Source organism: Protopterus annectens, chromosome 10.part0, assembly GCF_019279795.1.
Source record: "Protopterus annectens isolate FY-2018-M chromosome 10.part0, PAN1.0, whole genome shotgun sequence".
Classification (NCBI taxonomy): domain Eukaryota; kingdom Metazoa; phylum Chordata; order Ceratodontiformes; family Protopteridae; genus Protopterus; species Protopterus annectens.
The window spans coordinates 1,236,176,061-1,236,197,285 of NC_056744.1; the positions used below are offsets into that span (position 1 = coordinate 1,236,176,061).

General features: G+C 40.3%; 1 protein-coding gene and 1 pseudogene across 3 annotated transcripts in view; one reads left to right on the forward strand and one right to left on the reverse strand.

The window, feature by feature from the left end:
• The window catches only part of TNR (tenascin R), a 5,843,683-nt gene that overhangs the window by 2,973,436 nt on the left and 2,849,022 nt on the right, over positions 1–21,225 (forward strand). The window lies entirely within an intron of this gene.
• LOC122814260 overlaps positions 2,087–21,225 on the reverse strand; it is a 40,706-nt pseudogene continuing 21,567 nt past the window's right edge.

Below are 21,225 nucleotides of genomic sequence, written 5' to 3' on the forward strand. Positions count from 1 at the left end.
GGATTCCTATGGTAGTTGGACATTGGGGGGATAGTGCTCCTTGCCACTGGACAGATTGTTGCCTGTCAGATAGGTAGCTTCTGAACCAGGCTATGGTAGATGGGGTGAAGGATAGTGAGGCTAGAGAATCTAGCAGAATGGAGTGAGAGACCATGTCAAATGCCTTTGAGAGGTCCAAGAAAATGTCTGATGTATATTTGTTGTCATTCCTGTGAAGGTTAACTAGATTAGTAAATGAAAGAAGAGCAGTGGCTGTACTGTGATGAGGGCGTACGCCATGTTGTGTGGTAGAGAGGAACTGATGTGGTTCAAGAATTTCATGACTTTCAAATGGATACATTCTCCAGAATTTTAGATAAGGGGCATAAGCTGGCAATGGGGTCGGTAGGTTGAGAAGTCATAGGAGTTACCCCCTTTATGAAGAGGAATAATATAAGATATTTTCCAGAGTTTGGGAATATAGGATTCCTGTATGGAGCGGTTGATTAGGATAGAGATGGGGTAAGATAGAGAGTCAGAGGCCATTTTTATGAAGGTAGCAGGTAAGTTATCGGCTGCAAAGGTGGTGGGTTTAAGTTTTAGAAGGAGTTTCTTAATTGTAGAGGTGGGGACAGGTGATAGAGTAAAGGAGGGAGTCTTTTCTGGTTTATTGATTTGGGTATGTGATGGACTATGATTGATTAGCCGGCTGGATAGAGCCAGGATGAATTTTGTGAAGTGGTGGTTAAATTGAGTGGCTATGTCTAAATTACTATCTGTAGAGTTTGGAGCTAGAGTAGTGGTTTTGCTTGGTTTTAGTAAGGAGTTAATAGAATGCCAGAATTTTTTGTGGATTTTTTGTGTATTGGTTTTGGGCACTGAGGAAGTAGTTTTGTGTATTTTGTTTAGTTTGAGCCTTGGCCTGATTTCTAAGCTGTTGGTAGTTTTGCTTGGTGGTGTTTTCTCTTTTCCAGATTTTCCAGGCTTTATCTCTGGCTTTTAGTAGGGATCTAGTGTCCCTACTTAGCCAAGGTGCATAGTTGGCTTTCACTCTAATTTTCCTACTGGGGGCGAGTTTGTTAAGAACGTTAATAAAAGTAGTATTAAAGTAGTCAATTGCCTGGTCTAATCCAAGGGTTTGTAGTGGCTCCCAGTTACAGTGGCTGAGAACAGTATTGAGATAATGTTGGGTAAGGTTGCGGTCATCCCATATTAGTTTGTAAACAATGGGTTTGGGTAGGTTGGAGTTGCGTACTAGGAATGTGGGGAGGTGGTCACTGAGACCATCTGGAAGGCAACTTACATGGTAGTTTTGTTTGGGGTGGTTGATCAAAGTCCAATCAAGAATAGATTTCTTTTTGATTTTTTTATCTGTTGTAGTGGGCTCTTCAATCAGTTGAGAGATAGTCTATATTATATTCTCGAAAGCCGAAAATATCGAAGCTGATATTGTCGACACGAGAATAACGAAAGTGTACAACATTGAACATGTAAACGGAAATCTCGGTAAGGGGAGATTTCCATTTACTGCAATGTAGTGCGGTCTCAGAGTTGGTATATTTAAGTAGCAGGGAATGTGGGGGGTGCTTGGGGGCTTGCCCCCTTGCTTAAACCCATTAGGGTACTTTTTCTTTTTTTGTTGTTGTTTTTATAAGTTCGATGTTTGAAGACATCGACCATATGGTGTTCGATGTTTTCAACCGTCGATCTTATAATATAGACCTGTTGAGAGAACCCATATAGATTAATATGGTTAGTGGGGTTGCTGGAATCACAAGCTGTCCAGTCAGTATTTAGGTCACTTAATAGGATAGTTTCTTGTGGCAGGACATAGTAATTGGTTGTAGTGATAACAGTTCACAAATGGGGGGGGTAATCAAAATGAGATCGTAGGGGGGCAACTTCTGTTATATATGGAACAGTATGCATTTGTCATAGAGGAGCTTGCGTTTTGAACACTGTGGGATTCTTTTAAGTAGTAATACTTAATGAAGGGTTCACAGTGCATAATGCTTATCTACGTCTTCTAAGTCATTCATACTTTTCCTCATAAGAGGATAATTGACAACGCTTTAACGTTTTGAAGTACTTTATTAATAACTGCATTTTAGATTTTGGATGGACACAGTATCACATAAATTCTGTGCTCTATTGCATTTGCAGGGAGGTTGTTGCAGAACGTGACATGGAACATACCACTATTACAATGAAGGTGGGTTACCTCGTCTCATATAACTCTTGTTTTGTTTGGTTACGTCAGGAGTCTCAGTATTGTTCTTTGCCTTGAAGACATAAGCACATCTGTTGCCCAAGCAGAAATCTATTTCAACACACTTAAAAACACCTTCAGTTTTAAATAGAGTAGTATATTCCTTCTGGTTTGTGAGACCACACTTGTGTCCAGAGAATACAGTTTCATACCACTAACTTCCACTTATGCTGGTTTCAGTTCTGAGTCAGAGGCAACTGCAACAATCCAATATACAGAAGTAAAAACATTAAATATAAATCCATGTACAATTAAATGAGTAAAATACTGGCTAAGCACAATGCACAGTACATCAAGACAGGGTATGTGCAGATACCAGTCTATCCTGAAATTAGTTAGTTGTAGTTTCTGATAGTGGTATCTAAAAGGGATACCACTTTTTGGGCTGTTGTGAAGTATAAAGGTGAACACTGTGGAATGGATAGCCAAATGTGCTGATGCTTGCACACTGGGTAAATTATTAATTCAATAAAGATGACAAAGTTCTCCTTGATGGTTTATAAAGAGTACATGCATTGTACAGAAGTAAAGACCTTTAATGTCAGTAAATGTAGCAATATAAGATTTGTCATACAGGATATTAGTTATGATTACAGTCAAAAAATTAAAAAGATGGTAATGATCCAAGGATATAGATAGCCATAAATTTAAATTTGATCAGAGTGAATCTATGAAAGTCAGAAAAGCATAGTTTGCAACCTATATATTTTTAAAGGACATGTCTAGTCACTAGTAATCACTGTACCATGTTTGATTCCAGTGCTGTATTTTGTAGACTTTGAACAAACCACCTGGATGAACGTGAAATTAAAGACTGAAATGTAGGGCAATGTTAGTGGCTATTTCAGTTGTAGGCTGTCCTGAAACATGAATATGTGCTGATTGATCCCAGAAAGTAGCAAAATTACAAGATGGTCAGGACTCAGGATTAGTTAGGAGTTATTATATATCTGCATAATAGCACTATGTTACCATCTTTGTTCTAACTTTAGAAAAGCAGTTAAGTTGTTTGCCTTGGTTTATCAGACCTTTTTTTGTCTTCAGTTTCAGGTTTTTTTTAGGGTGTCAACTTCAAAGTGCAGGCATCAAATTTGGCATTGCCCCAAGCACCAATGAACCTCACTACAACTATACATGATACAATGATTCCATATGAGAAAAAGTATTCCAGATCTAAAGCTGGACAATTAAGAAAGGCTTCTGTAATTGTTATTGCACTTTGTTTCTTATAAGTTTCTTAGAGTTCAAATCTCCCTTTTCTGTAAGCTAATGTCTGATCCAACTATATTTGAAAAGTCTATGTCTGAAGCACTACAATGGTACAGATAACATCAAATCAGGGAACATAATACCAAAAATAAATACCAAGAATTAAAAAAGAGGCAGATACATACACATCACATTCCAATGTTAATGAATTAATCAGAAGTTGGCCCTTGACTTCATTCAAAAATAATCTTTTTTTATCATTTTCTGTTCTGTGCCTGCTAATCATATAACTCTTGTTATGACTCCCTTTGTTCCCTATTATTTGGCTGACAGCTCATGATGGTACTGCCATCATCCAAGAAGCCACAAGGATTTTTTTCATTTGTCTTTCACTAACCTAACCACTAGTGGCTGCCATGTTCACTTGCAAATGAAAGTCTTGCAATGTCCTCACTTCCAGTTTCCTGCATATACACAATGATCGCTACTGGCAGATGCAGCTTGACATAGCCAAGAACACATCCCCTTCCCATGCACTGCATGCCATACTCCTTTTCCCCTAGAAAGTGCAGCAGTTGGACCACATTCCTCCCCAAGGTTGAATACATTAGCATCAGCCAGTTATGCCATCTTAAACTTAAAAATGAAAAATGGCTTTGGCAAGATGTCTAACTCCATGTTATATTATTTAAATGACCTTTGTATAAATGGACCTGGTCCAGTTGGAATTTCCCGGTTAACAAATGTAAAATAAAAATAAAGAATAAAAATAAATGTCAGGGATATGCCCACATGGTAGCATTTCATTTATAGTGGTTGATAGGGGTTTACCTAGTTTTCCTTGATTCTATATAGGAAACCATTTGTCTTTTGATTAGAAGTTATGTAAATTTACATGTCACTGCATTTATTATTTATGTAGATTTATTTTGGTCATTGATGAGAATATTGCAGTATGTTTCAAAAGTATGACACTTATTGGTTTATATTATCCAGTAGTAAAGCCTTGGAAGCATTAGCATTTATGACTTAGTTTGATCTTACTCTTAAATTAAAGATGGTGATATCTGCTAGTTACAGGAGGTGTAGCCATGGAAGATGAATACAATATTAGAATCTTATCAAAGAAATCCAATAAAGCTTACATGAAATTCTTTCCCATGTGTGCATTGCACCATGATGTGTATGCAGGTGCAAACAGTCTTAGATTCAATAAACTCCATGTATTGGCACTCAATCACGCTAACGCAGGTTGCAACTGAGGAACCTTTCGTGCAATGCAAATTTTGTCTTAAGTAGAGGAATTTTATTGAAATTAACCAGGTGGAGCAATCCAACTGCCCATAATGCATCTGTGTAGACTTGTGTCCATGTTAGTAGTTTACACGGAAATTTTCAGCATACAGGGGTCTACACTGAATGAGGTGGACCCCAGCCATAAACAAACTTTACAACAAGAGGAGAAAGCTACTACAAGATAGAGCAAAATCCATAAAAGGGAAGACATCTCTGATCAATACTAGTAAAAAACTACGATCACTCATAAAATCATCCAAGGCCAACTTTGAGAGAAAAATCGCCAAGGACTCAAAAGACAATCATAAGGCCTTCTTTAGCTATGTTAGAAATCTGGGTGGAAACTCCCAGATATGCTCAGAATTAGTCAAAAATGATACAAAAATCATTGAACCCACAGACATTGCAAACATACTGGCAGACAGGTTCAGTGAAAATTTCTCCCCTCCCTCCTCCTCAAAAGGAGAAATATCTATCCCAGCAGAGTGTAGCCTCCCAATCATCTCAAATGCCCAGGTGAGAGCTGCTCTCTCTAAAGCTAAAACACAGCATCAATGGGACCGGATGGTGTCCCCGGCTGTGTGCTACACGAACTCAATGAGGAACTAGGCTGCTGTTTAATCTTAGCCTTACCACAGGATACGTACCCAAAGAGTGGCGTACGGCAACTGTGGTCCCACTCCACAAAGGCGGTGCTTCTACGGACCCTGGTAATTACCGCCCCATAAACTTAACAAGCCTGGTCTGCAAAGCTATGGAGAGGATCATAATGGAACTCATAAATAAAGACATAGGGGACCTACAGACATTGGATCCTACCCAATTCCGCTTTGTCAAGGGCAGATCATGCCTCTTGAACTTGGTCGACTTTTTTGAAACAGTCACCAAGGCCATTGATGAGGGTAAGGCAGTTCACACAGCCTACCTTGACCTTGCAAAAGCTTTCGACACAATACGCCACTCGGGTATCATAGAAAAGCTCACCAGCTTAAATGTAAACCCATATGTCACAAGATGGGTTGCAAACTGGCTCAAGGACAGAGCCCACAGGGTTAGAGTTGCTGGTGCCATGTCAGACTCCAAGCCGGTCACAAGCGGTGTCCCACAGGGCTCAATCCTGGGCCCCCTCTTGTTCGGCATCTACTTTTCAGAAGTGCAGGCAAACATAGGAGCATTGTGGCTGACAAAGTTTGCAGATGACTGCAAACTGGGCGCCATAGTTGAAAATCCATCAGACACAGATATCCTTCAGAGAGGCCTCATAGAAATGGATAACTGGTGCCAGAGCTATGGCCTTAAGCTAAACGCCAAAAAATGTATAGTCATACCCTTTGGTAAAAACAAGGTAACCCCAAGTTACCACATAGGTGGCAATCCATTAAGCACAGAAGAGGTTATCAGGGACCTGGGGGCCCAAGTTGACAGTAACCTTTCTTTTGACACTCACATTGCCAAAGTGGTTAGGAGGACCTTCTACATTGCCCACCTGATTATGAAGGGATTCACATCCAGATCAAGGGAGGTCATTGTTCCCCTGTACTCTTCACTTATCAGACCAATGATTGAGTACAATGCCCCATTCGGAATGTATCTTACCCGACACCTGCAGCAATTGGAAAGACCCCAAAAGTTCGTCACCAAAAGGATAAAGGGGCTCAAAAATATGCCATATGCTGCCCGGCTGAAGAAAGTCCAGCTCTATTTAGTCGCATACCGTCTGCTCAGAGGTGACCTGTGCCTGACATACAAGGCCATGTCCAACCCGGAATTAATGGACATGCTCCACCTCAAAAAATCCAAATCCACCAGAGCCACAAGAGCAAGAGACTTAAACCTCAACATGGATATAAATAGGACGTGCTGGAGGGACAGATTCATCACCCAGAGACTCCCTATGCTGTGGAACAGAATCCCAGTCCATGTGAGACAGAGCACCTCGCTGGCTCTGTTCAAGAGGAATCTTGTCCAGTGGATGGGAGATCGTAGGTTTACCCTGGGGATCATCTCTGTATCACTGCTGGACAGAGGCATGGAAAACTAATGGGTATAGTATTCTTCAACCTAAGGGGTGGTGAAAGCCACACAACTCTGGCTAGGCTTATAAATGCCCTAGGGCAGATAGCCTAGTATGAACCTATGAACCTATGAACCTATAAAAGTCCACAAATGTGGACATAATTCCCCTGAAAAGGTAAGATCCCATACATAAATGTCTGAATCATACACTGTGGATGTCTGAAAACAGCAGGTGTCATGTCAAATGAATATATATTTTTTTAATTCCTGCTTGTTTGAGCTATGCACCGCATTGTACAAACATGCTAAATATAAAAATAAAAAAATGTAAAAGAATGCTATATAATGTACTCTAGACAATAGTACTGTAATACCTTGCATTGGGACTGCACAATCATGCTTTCATGCTGTTAACCAGCTTACACGGCTATGAACTGTGTACTTTCTAGGCTGTCAGCATGAATATTATGCAAATGAGGAGTAAATGCCGTGGATGTGTCGAATTGCTAAATGGAGCAACTGTGTACAGATCTCCACTTCTTGTAGGTTCGTACATGGTGTTTATATTCCCACTGGATGTGGCTGACATCGGGGGGGGGGGTGTCATGTCACTTATAGGATTTTTTTTTGTGCTTAGTACACATGTTTGTGTAGCATGCCACTTGCCACAAATGTTTAGGTGCTGCTCAGCTTGTTCGCGCGACCAGCCCACCTGCATAAGTCATAACGTAGACAGCTATAAATGGGAACCAGATGTATTCAGTTAACAAAATATACAGTTTTCTATAGCTATGATGAGCTACACTGCGCACAGTGCAGTGTTGCACACTAAAGTAGGGCATTTAAATCATGTCAATTATATCCTAAGCAGGTGAACTGCATCATAATTATGCAATCCCACATGGTGGACCTACAGCAGAACTGTATAAAGTATGTATACACTGCACACTGTGATTTTCCCTCAATACTCTGAACCATTGGAGTAGAGACTTGGAAATTTTAACTGAGAATGCTAGAAGCTGCTGCAGCTATTCTGCATATGTATGTGCTAGATACAGAAGTCAATGCTGCTGGTGCTGCTGACAATAGGCCTAGCCTGAGAGAAGATGAGTGTTCCGGCCCAGGGTAACCTTCCAAGAGCAGGGTGGACAGGGACATATTACAAGAACTCAGTGAGGTCTGCGGCCATCAACTCAGAGCCAGAGCTAACAAAGTTGAACCCATCCCAGCTGAAACCAAGGTTTGTGTAGCCCTTAGGATACTAGCTACAGGTACTTTTCAAAGACCAACTGGATACATGATGTGGGTGTCACAGGCATCTGCATCCAGGATACTCCACCAATTCCTGGATGCTATCCTCCCACATACCAGTGAGCACATATCCTTTCCCTTGAGGTGAGGGCCAGCAATATGCAGCAGCTCTACTGTGTAACACACCACCCTGAAATACTGGGTGCCATAGATTGCACTCATGTATACATCAAGGCACCACCGGGAGAGCAGGGTAGAATCTTCATTAACTGCAAGGGATGCCACTCCATCAACTGCCAAATCATGCGCAATCCCCAGGGATTATCATGAATGTGTGTGCTGGGTACCCTGGCATTTACCACGACTCCCATATCTGGCATACATGACAGATGTACCAGATGTTTGCTAGGGGGACATACCACAGGGCCATTTACTGGGGGATGCTGGCTACACCTTGGAACAATAGATGATGACACCCATCAGAAATGAACACACACCCATGGAAGAACTCCATAATGAGGCACACGCACAAACTATGAACATTGCAGAGTGTGTGTTTTGGCTTCTGAAATCATGGTTCCAGTGCCTTGATATAGCTGGTGGAGCCCTGCAGTATTGTCCACGTACATGTGCACAAAAAATCACATTATGTGCTAAGCTACACAATCTGATTCTGTGGAAACAGCTGCAGCAGGATCAACAGAGGAAAGGGATACACAGCCGCCCACTAGTGCCTAGGTCACCACAGCGACAGTCACAGTAGGACTCAGAGGAGGAACCCACTGTTGATATCCCTGTAGGCAGATGTAGGCATGCTTTGTACACCTTGGCTTTGCTAAGAGACAATGCATAGCAAATTCACTGACAACCTAGTGACCTAGGGACTAACACCTTACTCCTATTCACATACATATATTAAAATTGATACCAGCCAACTCACACATCCTGTACTTAGCCGTGTATTGGCTGTGTACTGCTTGCATCAGACAGAGTCAGTTTTGAACTACAGTTGTGTCAGCTGTTGCATTTGCAAGGTAAGTTCATAACCTACATAGTATTCTAGTGGATTATTATGATATGTCATTGTCACTATGGACCTGGTACATTATATAGTGGGCTATTTGGACAGAGATTACATCCACATGGGACTACAGGCACCCATTCCACTATCATGTCTCCATTTGTAATCAGTAGGCCTCGTGCATGGAATATTCATGCAGTCCTATTGCAACAGATTACTGGTACATCATTCAAGAGAGTTGTTAGAAAGTGAGGTTAAATGATAGTCTGATTTGTGCGCATGCTAGCAGAATATGGGGGTTTGTTCCCCCACCCCTCAAAACAGCAGTGTCTCTTTGTAACTGCCATAGCAGTAATTCAGCTATGCTATATGAGTGTTACACACAGTTAGTATGCCACGCTGTCTCACAACAGTAGTACAAAATTTGATCTTACATTGTATGTGTTAGGTAACTGAGGAATTGCAATGTACATATGCAAGGGATTGTGTGATGAATGACCCCCTTTCTGTCAGTCAGGTTCTGTGGCTCAGAAGACTAAGGCAGGCAGCTTTTGTTTTGGTATTCAGGGTTCTAAACCTGAAATCTCCAGATGTTTTGGATGTGAACTAGTAATAAGTTGCGTTTTACAGACTCTGCATGTGCTATATTATAATTAACCTTTTTCTCATATTAATTACACATTTGCACACTGTGAGACATGTCTGCAACCTATTTAGTAAGTCTTGGCCAGTTTGAGCGAAGTGCTGCAGTGGAGAAACAGGGACAGAGGTCAGAATACATAACACACAAAATCCCGTTCTGGAGTACAGCTACGTGGGGGCTAGAGTCAGTTTATGGAACAGTAAGTCTCTGATGTAAGCAATGCCAAATCCAGTTGTTCACAGCTTAGCAATGTGCAAACAGGTCCAAAAATGCCAATGCACATGCCCGTAAACTTAGTTAAGCAAAGCACAAATCCATTGCTCCTTGCACAATTTATTTTTAACAAATTATAGATATATATTTGTCTATATCTGTATGTATATATATATATATATATATATATATATATATATATATATATATATATATATATATCTATGGGTTCACTTTATCACTTTATAATTTCGAAATACTGAAATCCCGAATTTCAGTATTTCGAAATTATAATCACAAAAGCTCAGTATTTCGAATGGTTGAAATAACAAAGCTCAAAATCACGATATGTGGAATAAATTGCTGCTGGTACCTTAAGAGCATGTGCGTTATACTAACATTGCAATGGCATCAAACTGCTATCCACCTCCAGGAAGTGTTGGCGGCATTTACAAAACAGTAGAATCTCAAAAGGGAAATAGCATACTAATCATAGATGGGTACATTTACCATTTGAAGAAGAAGTCAGTACAAAAGAATTATTTGTGTTCCAAGTGGAAAATATGAATGAAGTGTAAAGCTAGGCTAATCACTAAGTCTGTAGCTAATGGTGAGTAACTTTGTAAGACAGTGCCACATAGTCATACGGGAGACTCTGCAGAAGTTGAGCGTTATGTAATGTGTGCAAATCTAAAGTCAGAGCTGCTGTTTCAAGGGATGCACCCTGTCTATTAGTAGAAGACGCTCTAGAGTCTACTTCGTTAGATGTTGTATCACATATGCCTGACAGACGAGTGCTACTGCAACAAATAGGCAGAGTGAGATGGAAAGGTACTATACATAAAGGCAGTCCAAGTGTTGCATTAGAGACAGTGAATGTACAGGATTTCCCACTAAAAATTGGCAGTTTTGTTCTCAAGCGAATTGTTGATTCTACTTTAGAGAATGTCATAGTTTTCACTACAGTAGAGAATTTGTGTGATCTCAGTCATGCTACTATATGGTTAATGGATGGCACCTTCTTTTATAAAGGTGTCATCTGTAGACAATTATATAGCATTCATGGTTTCTTGCGTTGTTGTGGGTATTCTAATTGTGTTCCCCTTATATACTGTCTCATGAAAAAAAAAAATCACTAAAAGTTTACAATATTATGTGGGATTGCATATTTCAGCTAGTAGAAGAGCAACAATGTGAGCTAAATGTACGTTAGATATTGTGCGACTTTAAGATAGTCGCAATTAAAAGTATTAGAGGTAACTTTAATGGTGTGAAATCGAAAGGATGTTTATTTCATTTCAGCAGAAATGTGTGTAGAAAGGTTCAGCAACTAGGCCTAACCCACTTGTATAACAATGACATGAAGTTTCAACTAGCAGTGAAATCATTGGTGGTTTTGGCATTTCTACCAGAGGAAGAGATTTTGGAAGCTTATGAAGACTTAAAACATACATTTCCTGTAGAGGGGAAAGATCTTGTTACATACTTTGAAGTTTGGTACGTTTTAGGAAAGAAAAGGTGTTTCACCACTAGATCTGCATCTGTTTCACATTTTCCTCCACTCTTTCCAATCCCATTTTGAAATGTTTGTGAGCTGAATACATTGTGTTTACCTTGTATGCAAAACTCGGTAGAGGGATGGCACCGTAGACTTAAGTGTCTATTGGGAGCTAAAGTTAATAATTTATGTGTGTTGATGCAAATTCTGGCTAAAGAGCAAGATAGGGTTGATAAGTTGAGAATAAGTCTTAGTAGTGGAAGTCCCCCTACACCCAAGAGACGTAGAGCAGCTGTTCATCATCAGAGGTTTGAAACAATACTATCCAATCAGGAGGCGTACACTACGTCTGAGTTTTTGACAGCTATAGCTAGATTACTGCAGTTCTAAATTCTTTGTGGATGTGTTAAAGGATATTTTCTTCAATAGCAGTATTTGTCCTATACGGTGGTGAAGATATCACATATGTGCTTGCTGTGGTTTGCAAAGGAGGAGGGATGCAAAATAGCAAAAAAGGTGCCGTTGTATATATTTTCATGATTTTGAGTGTTCAGAATTCTGACCTTTGTGATTTAAACCATTCGAAATACTGAGCTTTTGTGATTATAATTTCGAAATACTGAAATTCGGGATTTCAGTATTTCAAAATTATAGCGTGAACCCATATATATATATATATATATATATATATATATATATGGATCTAGGACAAATCCATAAAACCCGAACACACTTTAACGAAAGCACTTTTATCAAAAAAGCGCTTTTGTTAAAGAGTGTGACAAAAAAAAAACAGTACATTTACATTTTTTAGCTGTGCCCCCCCCCCCTACTTTAATATTCTCCCTCCAAGACCACACTACAGTGGGGAAAAGGGAAATTTTCCTTACCCGCACCGTAGTACAACCTCGGCAACAGTCATACTTACGCGAAAGTGCTTCTTCAGTGAAAAGCACTTTTGCGTAAGTATGCCCAGCTGTAGATCTATATATATATATATATATATATATATATATATATATATATATATATATATATATAAAACCTTGCTCTCTCTCTCTCTTTCTCTCTCCCTCTCTCTCTCTCTCTCTCTCTCTCTATATATATATATATATATATATAAGGTTCCCCTTCAGAAGACTGAAATATCACAATCCTGACATTCATAAGACTGAAGACCAAAATCCTGAAACTTCAAAATCCTGAAAACTCAAAATCCTGAAACTCAAAATACTGAAAACACGCAACATACATATACTGACTTTAAATAACATAAACCATATTACTTTCCACCAAGTATAAGCAGGGGGGGGGTAAGCCTCCTTGCACCTCCCATGTGGGGGGCTCTGCCTCCCCACACCCCTTGCTACTTAAATATATCAGCTCTGAGATTGCTCTTCACTACACTAAGTGCAATCTCGGAGTTGCTATTTTTAAGTAATAGGGGGTGTGGAGGATGTAGCCCCTCACATGGGTAGTGCAGGGGAGCTTGCCCCCCTGCTCATACTTGGTGACAACTGCTATGCTTTGTTTTGTACGTGATTCTGTGTGTCCTTGTACTGGCCTATTATGATTTGTATTCTGTGTTTTTAGTGTTTTGAGTTTCAGGATTTTGAGTTTTCAGGATTTTGAAGTTTCAGGATTTTGATTTTCTGTCTTATGAATTTCAGGATTGTGATATTTCAGTCTTCTGAAGGGGGCCATATATATATGTCTTTCCCTATATATATAGATATACATGTCATACATACATATATATATATATATATATATATATATATATATAGACACACACACACACACACACACACACACACACATATATATATATATATATATATATATACACACACACACACACACACACACACACACACACACACACACACACACACACACATATATATATGCGTGTATATATCTGTATTGCCCAACATACCCAAATCATGAAGAGTAAAGTTGCACTAAGCCACATGTAATGTCAGACAAAGAACCAAAGGTATCGGCTCAACTTTAGATAATGCACTTACAAAATGTGGAAGTGCATAGAATAACGTGTTACATTTGCAGGACTATTGGGACATCTGAAGTTAGATTTCTGTCAGTCTTCACTCACTTTGTTTGTAAGTGATGCCACATTTGACAGCAAACCACAATTTTGTGTGAAACACAAATAAATATGAGTCAAACCTGTGAACTTGCAGCAAACATCTGGACAATCGAGAGTTATAGTGCCCACTATTCACGAACACATGTCTTCCTAATACTGCATGTGGAAACCTTGAAAATGTATGGCACAGTATAAGAATATGTACATAAATCGTGAAGCCATATGTTTGTTTCTACGCCGGCAACAACGCTCACATTCACTATAGCCACCTGTGTCTGCTGGGTTTCGCCACACATACATCAACAACTGAACAAGTTATAGAATGTATAATGTTGTGTGCTCACTCATGGACACAGCAAATTGATTGTGGCCACAGGCTTGCCAATCCAAATGCAAACAGACACATATCCTCAATACGGGTATTGGTGTCATATTGCTAGGCTACTAAACAGTTATCTGACTGCTAGGCTACTGGCTGCAGATGACAGTAAGATGCAGTGTGACTCTGCAGGCTTCCTAGGCTGTTCATCACAATCCTTGGTTCAGTCCTCTAAGATTAGTTCACCTGCATTCATTTATATAGCAGAATTGAGCCATGGTGTGTGCGTTAAATACTGTGCTCTGTAGTCTGTAAATGTAGACAAGTAGGGGTTCTAATCTCACTGCAGCTCATGTTGTGTGTGTGTGCATCTCGCTACAGAACAAGTATGAATTTCACAATGGCATGGTTTTGCACTGTTTTGTGTTAATGTCAGACTTGAGACATGCCATGTGCATTAAGGACTGTGTTCTGTAGCCTGTAAATGTCGATAGGTAGGGGTTCTAATCTTACTCCAGCCTAGTCGGTTTGCATGTCTGTGTACATCTCCCTACAGAACTGTGAATTCTAAACTGACATGGGTTTGCAGTGTTTTGAGCTTTGCAGTTGATGCAAACCTCCAAACCTTTGGCCTGTACAAGGCTTGCTGATGTCATCTACTGTAAGATTACCTAAAGTAACATCAATGTCAGACTTGAGGCATAGCATGTACTTTAAGTACTGTGTTCTTTAGTCTATAAATGTAGATAATATGGGTCCTAATCTCACTCCACCCCACTTGGTGTGTGTGTGTGTGTGTGTGTGTGTGTGTGTGTGTGTGTGTGTGTGTGTGTGTGTGTGTGTGTGTGTGTGTGTCTTTCTATGGAACAAGTGTGAATTCCACAGTAATTTCCACAATGGCATGATTATGCACTCATTTAGGACATGCAGTTGATGCAGGCCTCCAAACTGTTGTCATCCATAAGACCTGCTGATGTTCTCTAATATAAGATTTTATAAAGTCATGTTAGTGTCAGACTTGAGCCATTGTGCATGCTTTAAGTACTGTGTTTTGTAGTTTGTAAATGTAGATAGGTAGGGGTTCTAATTTCACTCTAGCATACTTGAGCTGTGCGTATGTGCATCTCCCTACAGAAAAAAAGTATGAATCCCACTGATTTCTGCAATGGCAAGGTTATGCACTATTTTGGGCCTTGTATTTGATGCTAGACTCCAAACTGTTGTCATCCATAAGGCCTGCTGATGTCATCTACTGTAAGATTACCTAAAGTCATATTAATGTCACACGTAAGCTGTGGCAGGTGCAGTAATTATTGCATTCTATAGTTTGTAAACTTAGATATGTAGGAAGGGGTTGTATTCTCACTACATCCAACTGAGTGTGTCTCTCCATGGAGAAGAGTATAGGTATGAATCATGCACTGTCTTCCACAATGGCATGGTTTTGCACTGTTTTGGGCCTTGCAGTTGATGCAGGCCTCCAAACTGTTGTCCACCATAAGACCTGCTGATGTCTTGTACTATAAGGTTACTTAAAGTCATGTTAAGGCCAGACTGGAGCTGTGGTGCATGTAATAAATACCACATTCCATAGTCTCTAAACTAAGAAGGTAGGGGCTGTATTCTCAATTCAGCCAACTTTGTGTGTTTGTGTGTGTTTGCTACCCAGTGTTCTTTAAATGAAGATAGATAGTGGTATTATTCTCACTGCAGCCAACTTATTGTGTGTGTGAGGTGTTAGAGTATTTTAGATCAACCTATGGGACACTGTTCACTTCTCATCAGCAGACACAGCTAATATCATTAGCAATAGATTATTGCTTGTGTATATATCAAAAAAGACCATGGTTACACAGTGGCCTTTCAAATGCATACATATAAGATGTTATTAAGGTTATGGTGTCATTCTAAAGTAAAATAGTACCTGAGAGTGTGGGATAATGTTTTTGATTGAGTACGCTGCTTTGCCAGGCATATGGCACTTGCCTGAACCAAAATCTTGTTATTAGGCAGGTTTGCAAGAGCAGACTTATGAATGTGACAATGTACAACTCCAGCAAAATAAGGGTTATGCTGCTAAACTCTTGATGTTCTCAGAGTAAAATCAACTCTCTATAAGCATTCTTTGCAGTGAAGATGTGGATGTCTGCATGCACAGAAAAGTGGTTCAAGTTTGCAGTAAGTACTTTGGCCTTGCAAGGCTACAATGCCTTTCAAACAACCACAAAGCAAGTGGAAGTTGGGTAAACTAATGTTGGACTACAGTTACATGTTTAAGGAACCTAAATGTACAGTATGACATACATAGGACATGCTGGAGGGACAGGAACATCTCGCGAAGGTCGACAGTCTTCTGCAGTAGGCCTCACATCCATGTCAAGCAGAGCACCTCCATTACACTGTTGAAGGGCAGGCTGCATGAATTTCTGTGAAAATGTTATCTGACATGGATCACTGCCACAGTGGACCTTGCTAGATAAACCTTGGACGTCCATGGCATCTGTCATTGAATATTTTATTGTGATACAACAGCTATGATCCTAATCGCAATTAGGTCACTTCCTTAGTGACATCCTATGAACCTCGGAACCCAAGGCGTAAATAATGCAAAACTGAACAGATTGGTCTAGTTCCTATTTGAGGCATCTACCTGGAAAAGGCTACAATAAGCCTACAGACCCTTGCATCATCTGAGACAAGACTGTGGATCATCAAACAAGCTGTGGCCTGTTTCTCATCTTGGGATTGGTGCTAAAATTTTTTTATCTGGTGAGAGAAGAAGCAAAGGAGCATTATATCCCAGCAAAGTGAAGCTGTGTTGAGACCAGCACTAGTAGTAGCCAGGCAGTAGCCATTCATGCAACTCCTCTCTTTTCATCATTCTTGACTAGGAAATTCTTTGTTTTCAGTAAGCACTGCTTGATTTCTGTCAAACTAAAGAATATCTGCCTAAATAGTTCATCCTTAAATTTTCAGTCTAAGTATTAGTTTCCCCTCAGGTATATGGCAGTTCTCTGTACAGACTCAGACACCTTAAGTTACATTTTTCCTGTAAAAGCACGATTGAATTTTCTCCAGTACCTAGTTGCACACAAGGCAACTAGCCTGCAGTGGCAAGCACTGTCCCCATAGTTGCAAACCAGATACGTGTGACATTGATTGATATTCTCACTACAACTGTCTAATCAATAAAAAAGGACCTGTTGCCATGGATATGAACTTTCCCACTGTGTCCATTACCACCTTGGTGGATATGGGCATCCTGAGGCAATGTAGGAATTTATTTATTTATTTATTTATTTATTGACCGGTAAAGTTGGGAAAGTCTGCTGGGTCAAAAACCCATTTTCAGTGGATGCCTGGGAGAAAAGGCTCCATTTACAAATCCAAGGAGTATTTAAGACAATATTATATATACAGCAGGATTCAAGTTTTAATACAAATTGTCAAAGATTAACTACATAGGATGTAAAGATTTTATACAGTTCTATGGCATATGTGATTGCTTCATGTTTACTGACAAACAGTTCATTCTCAAACAAACTAAAATGGTATGTGAGAGATGTATTTACACAATGTTACTGGGAGTCTATATTAGAAGACCGCATGTTTAGGTGATCGAATACCTAAACATCAATCTTCTAATATTGAAAGCAAAAAATGGCGAATGGACGATTTAACGCAGAGAAAGACTTCCCTTGGCCATTTGCTGGAGTTTGCTATTTCCCTACTGCTGAGCGATCTCGGAGTTGGTGTATTTAGTAAGGGGGGTGTGGCGGGCACAGCCCCCCACATCAGAGGGGTGTGGGGGGGTGAAGCACCCCACTTAATTTATATGTAAAGTAATGTTTTTTTGTGTTGCGGCCGAGCGACATGTTTCCCTGTGAGGTTCGACATTGTGCGGTTCGATATTAGAAGATCGATGTTTAGGTGTTCGATCAGTCTTCTAATATAGACCCTGTCACTGGAGGCAAATTTCTCACATAAAGGTACTCCTAATGTCAGTAAGGTAGTCAGTAGTGCACACGCCATGCCCATCACATACAGTTCAAAGCAGACATATGCTGGGGCACTTAAATGTAACCTTCCTAAACCACAAAAACCTCCTAGATGAAGTACAGGTAATAAATATCCTTAGGAGCCCTAAATGCACTCTTTCAAAGCAACACCCACATCAACACAAAGAGTTACATCTCATGGAGGCTCAACCTGTAAGCCCATACAGCAAGCCACCACACAATCAAACATTCTAGTCATTGGAGACCCCATCATAAGACACATTGATGTACCTCTTACTAGGCTGAGTAAGGAGAAAGGCACAGTCATTTGCTTATCAGGGGCTAGGATCTGCCACATTACACACACACTCGTGTCATTGGACCACAAGTACCACTATGACTCAGTCATAGTCCATATGGGAGTACATGACCTGAGGCATACCTCCTTAGACTATATTAAGAGAGACATCTTGGAGCTCTCCGAACATGTGTCCCAGGCTGGCATGAACCTAGCATTGAGCAGCATTTCACCTTCTCCAAGGATGATGCCACAATATGAACAAAGATGATTGACTTTAATAATTGACTTAGTATCTGGTATCATTCTAAGGGGGTGCAATATTTGTCAGCATGGAAGTAGATGGTTAACAGACCATGCTGTTTTGGCAGAGAAGGCCTGCACCTCTCCTCTCTAGGCTTTTGAATATTAGCTAAAACATTGTCTTCCCTCTTATTGCATTTTTTAGGCAATGCCAAACTGAAAGTACTTCCGACATAATAAGTCAAAACCAAGGAAATTTGAAGGTATTACTGCTCAGTGCTAGGAGTCTAAACAAAAACTCCACTCCCTAGAAGCTCTCTTCACCCTAGAGAATGCTGATGTCATGTGGTCACTCAGACTTGGTTTAAAACCACAGAGAACACACCAACAGTGCAAGGTTATAATGCCTTCCACACATTTAGAACAGATGTGGCCAGGGATCATAAAGGTGGAGGTGTCTATATTTACATTAAAACTAAATATACTTCAAGGCTGGCTAAACAGGACAATGCACTTGAGCTGCTCCATGTTAAAATCACTAAAGGCAAAGTCCAATACTACTTCCTTGCAAGTTACAGGCCCCCGCTGTATGACCCAGGAAACCCATACCATATATTTAAACTTATTAGAAACATAAACCATCTAACCCAATAACATATTCATGGGTGACTTTAATTTCCCCGGTATTAACTGGGAATCCTATACGACACCAAACGTACATGCACAGAGATTCCTGGAATTTGTAAACACAAACTCCCTGGACCAGAGAGTCAATACACCAACCAGGGGTGCAATTGGATTTGGTCCTCACTAATATGGGAGAGTGATGCACACTTCCTACTGTAATGTCTTCCCTGGCAAGGTCAGACCACAAAATGTCTCCTTTAAAGTAAAAAAAAAAACTGGACCCCCAGCTAAGCATGCAATTTTCAGGAAATAATCTAAGGCTAACCTCCTGCTATTATGTGATAACCTGTCAACATTTCAAGACCCCATAAACCCTGAGAACAATGTAGCCTATGCAGAAGTGTTCACAGAAACCTTGTACAAGCATGTTAATAGCTGCATAGAGGCAGCTGTGCCCATAGAACTAACTCAAAATCAAGCCACACTTGTGTAATCACAGAATGGGTAGGCTGTATAACAGAAGGAAGAAAATTGTGGCAAAACTTTTGAGGTGCAACACACACAGCAGGATAAAAGCAGTCTCGTCAAACTAAATAAAAAATTCAGAGGACAAATAAAGTCTACTAAAGTCAAATTTGAGGTAAGTTTGGTCTACCAGGCCAAGGACAACCACACAGCATAACTTGGCTGTGTCAGCAACCTCAAAGGCAATACACAATTGTATGCAGAGCTCATTGTAAATGGAGACACCTATAATGAGCCAGAAAATATAGAAAACCCCTTAGCTGATAAATTAATTTCCAACTTTACCCCTCTGTCCCCCTCTACCTTCCCTCAGGAAATACCATCAAATATATCTCCCCCTACTAGCAGTAGGAAACACGTCCTTAATGCTCTCTCTAAGACCAAGAACACTGCATCATTGGGCCCAGACAATATGCCAAGATGCATTCTAAATAGCATGAAACCTCTGGAATTACTATTTAATTGTAGCCTTCAAACAGTCTTCATGCCTCATGAATGGAGAACAGCAGTAGGCATCCCACAAAGGTGGACCATCTACGGACCCTGGAAATACAGACCCATAAGTCTCACTAGTCATATTTAAAGCCATGGAAAGAATTATCATGGAAATGATCACAGAGATATAATAAACCTCCAGACAGTAGACCCAACACAGTTTGGTTTAGTCAAGGGCAGGTCATGCCTACTCAGCCTGATGGACTTCTTTGAGAAAGTAACCAAAGTAATGGAGAAGGAAAAAAAGGTTCACACTGCCTACCTTGACCTGACAAGGCATTTGACACGATACCCCAGTCAGGTATTGCTGAAAAACTCAAGGCGTTAGGTTCAGGCTTGTATGCCACCCAGTGGATAGCCAACTGGCACACAGATAGGACCCAGGAAGATAGAATTGAGGAGTCCACTTCAAGTGGAGTCCCTCAGGAATCAGTCCTTGGACCACTCCTTTTGGACATTTACTTCACTGAAGTCAAGGCCAATGTCAGTGGTCTTTGGCTGACTAAATTTCCAGATGATTGTAAATTAGGAGCTGTCAGTGAATCCCACACTGACACAAATGTTCTGCAGGAGGGGCTGACACAGACATACAACTGGTGTCAGAGCCATGGACTAAACTAAATGCCAAGAAATGCATAATACTATCCTTTAGGAAGTCATCCACCCCTGTTAACTATAATTTTGACAACACACCTATAACAGTTGACCCAGTAGTCAGGGACTTAGGGACACACATAGATAGTAATCTAGCCTTTGACTGTCATGTGACTATAGTATTGAGGAAACATCCTATATTGCACAACTTATAAACAAAGGTATGGTATCTAAGTACAAAAAAGTCATTGTTCCACTCTATCTCGCATTCATCAGACCTATCATTGAGTACAGTGCCCTCTTTGTTATGCACTTAGCCAGGCATATCCAACACTTGGAATGTCCACAGAGGTTCCTCACTAAACCAATACAGGGAGTAAGTAAAATGTCCTATGCAGACTGCATTAAGGCCCTGTCCCTGTATTCAGTGTCCTACAGGGTGTTGAGGGGAGATCTATGCCTGCCATACAGGGCATTGCAAGACCCCACTCTGGGCCTCCTGCATATCCACAAAACAAACAGCACCAGAATTACTCATTCTAATGACTTACACCTTCCCTGTGATATTCATAGGACCTTCTGGAGATACAGATATATATCCCAGAGACTACCCTTTCTATG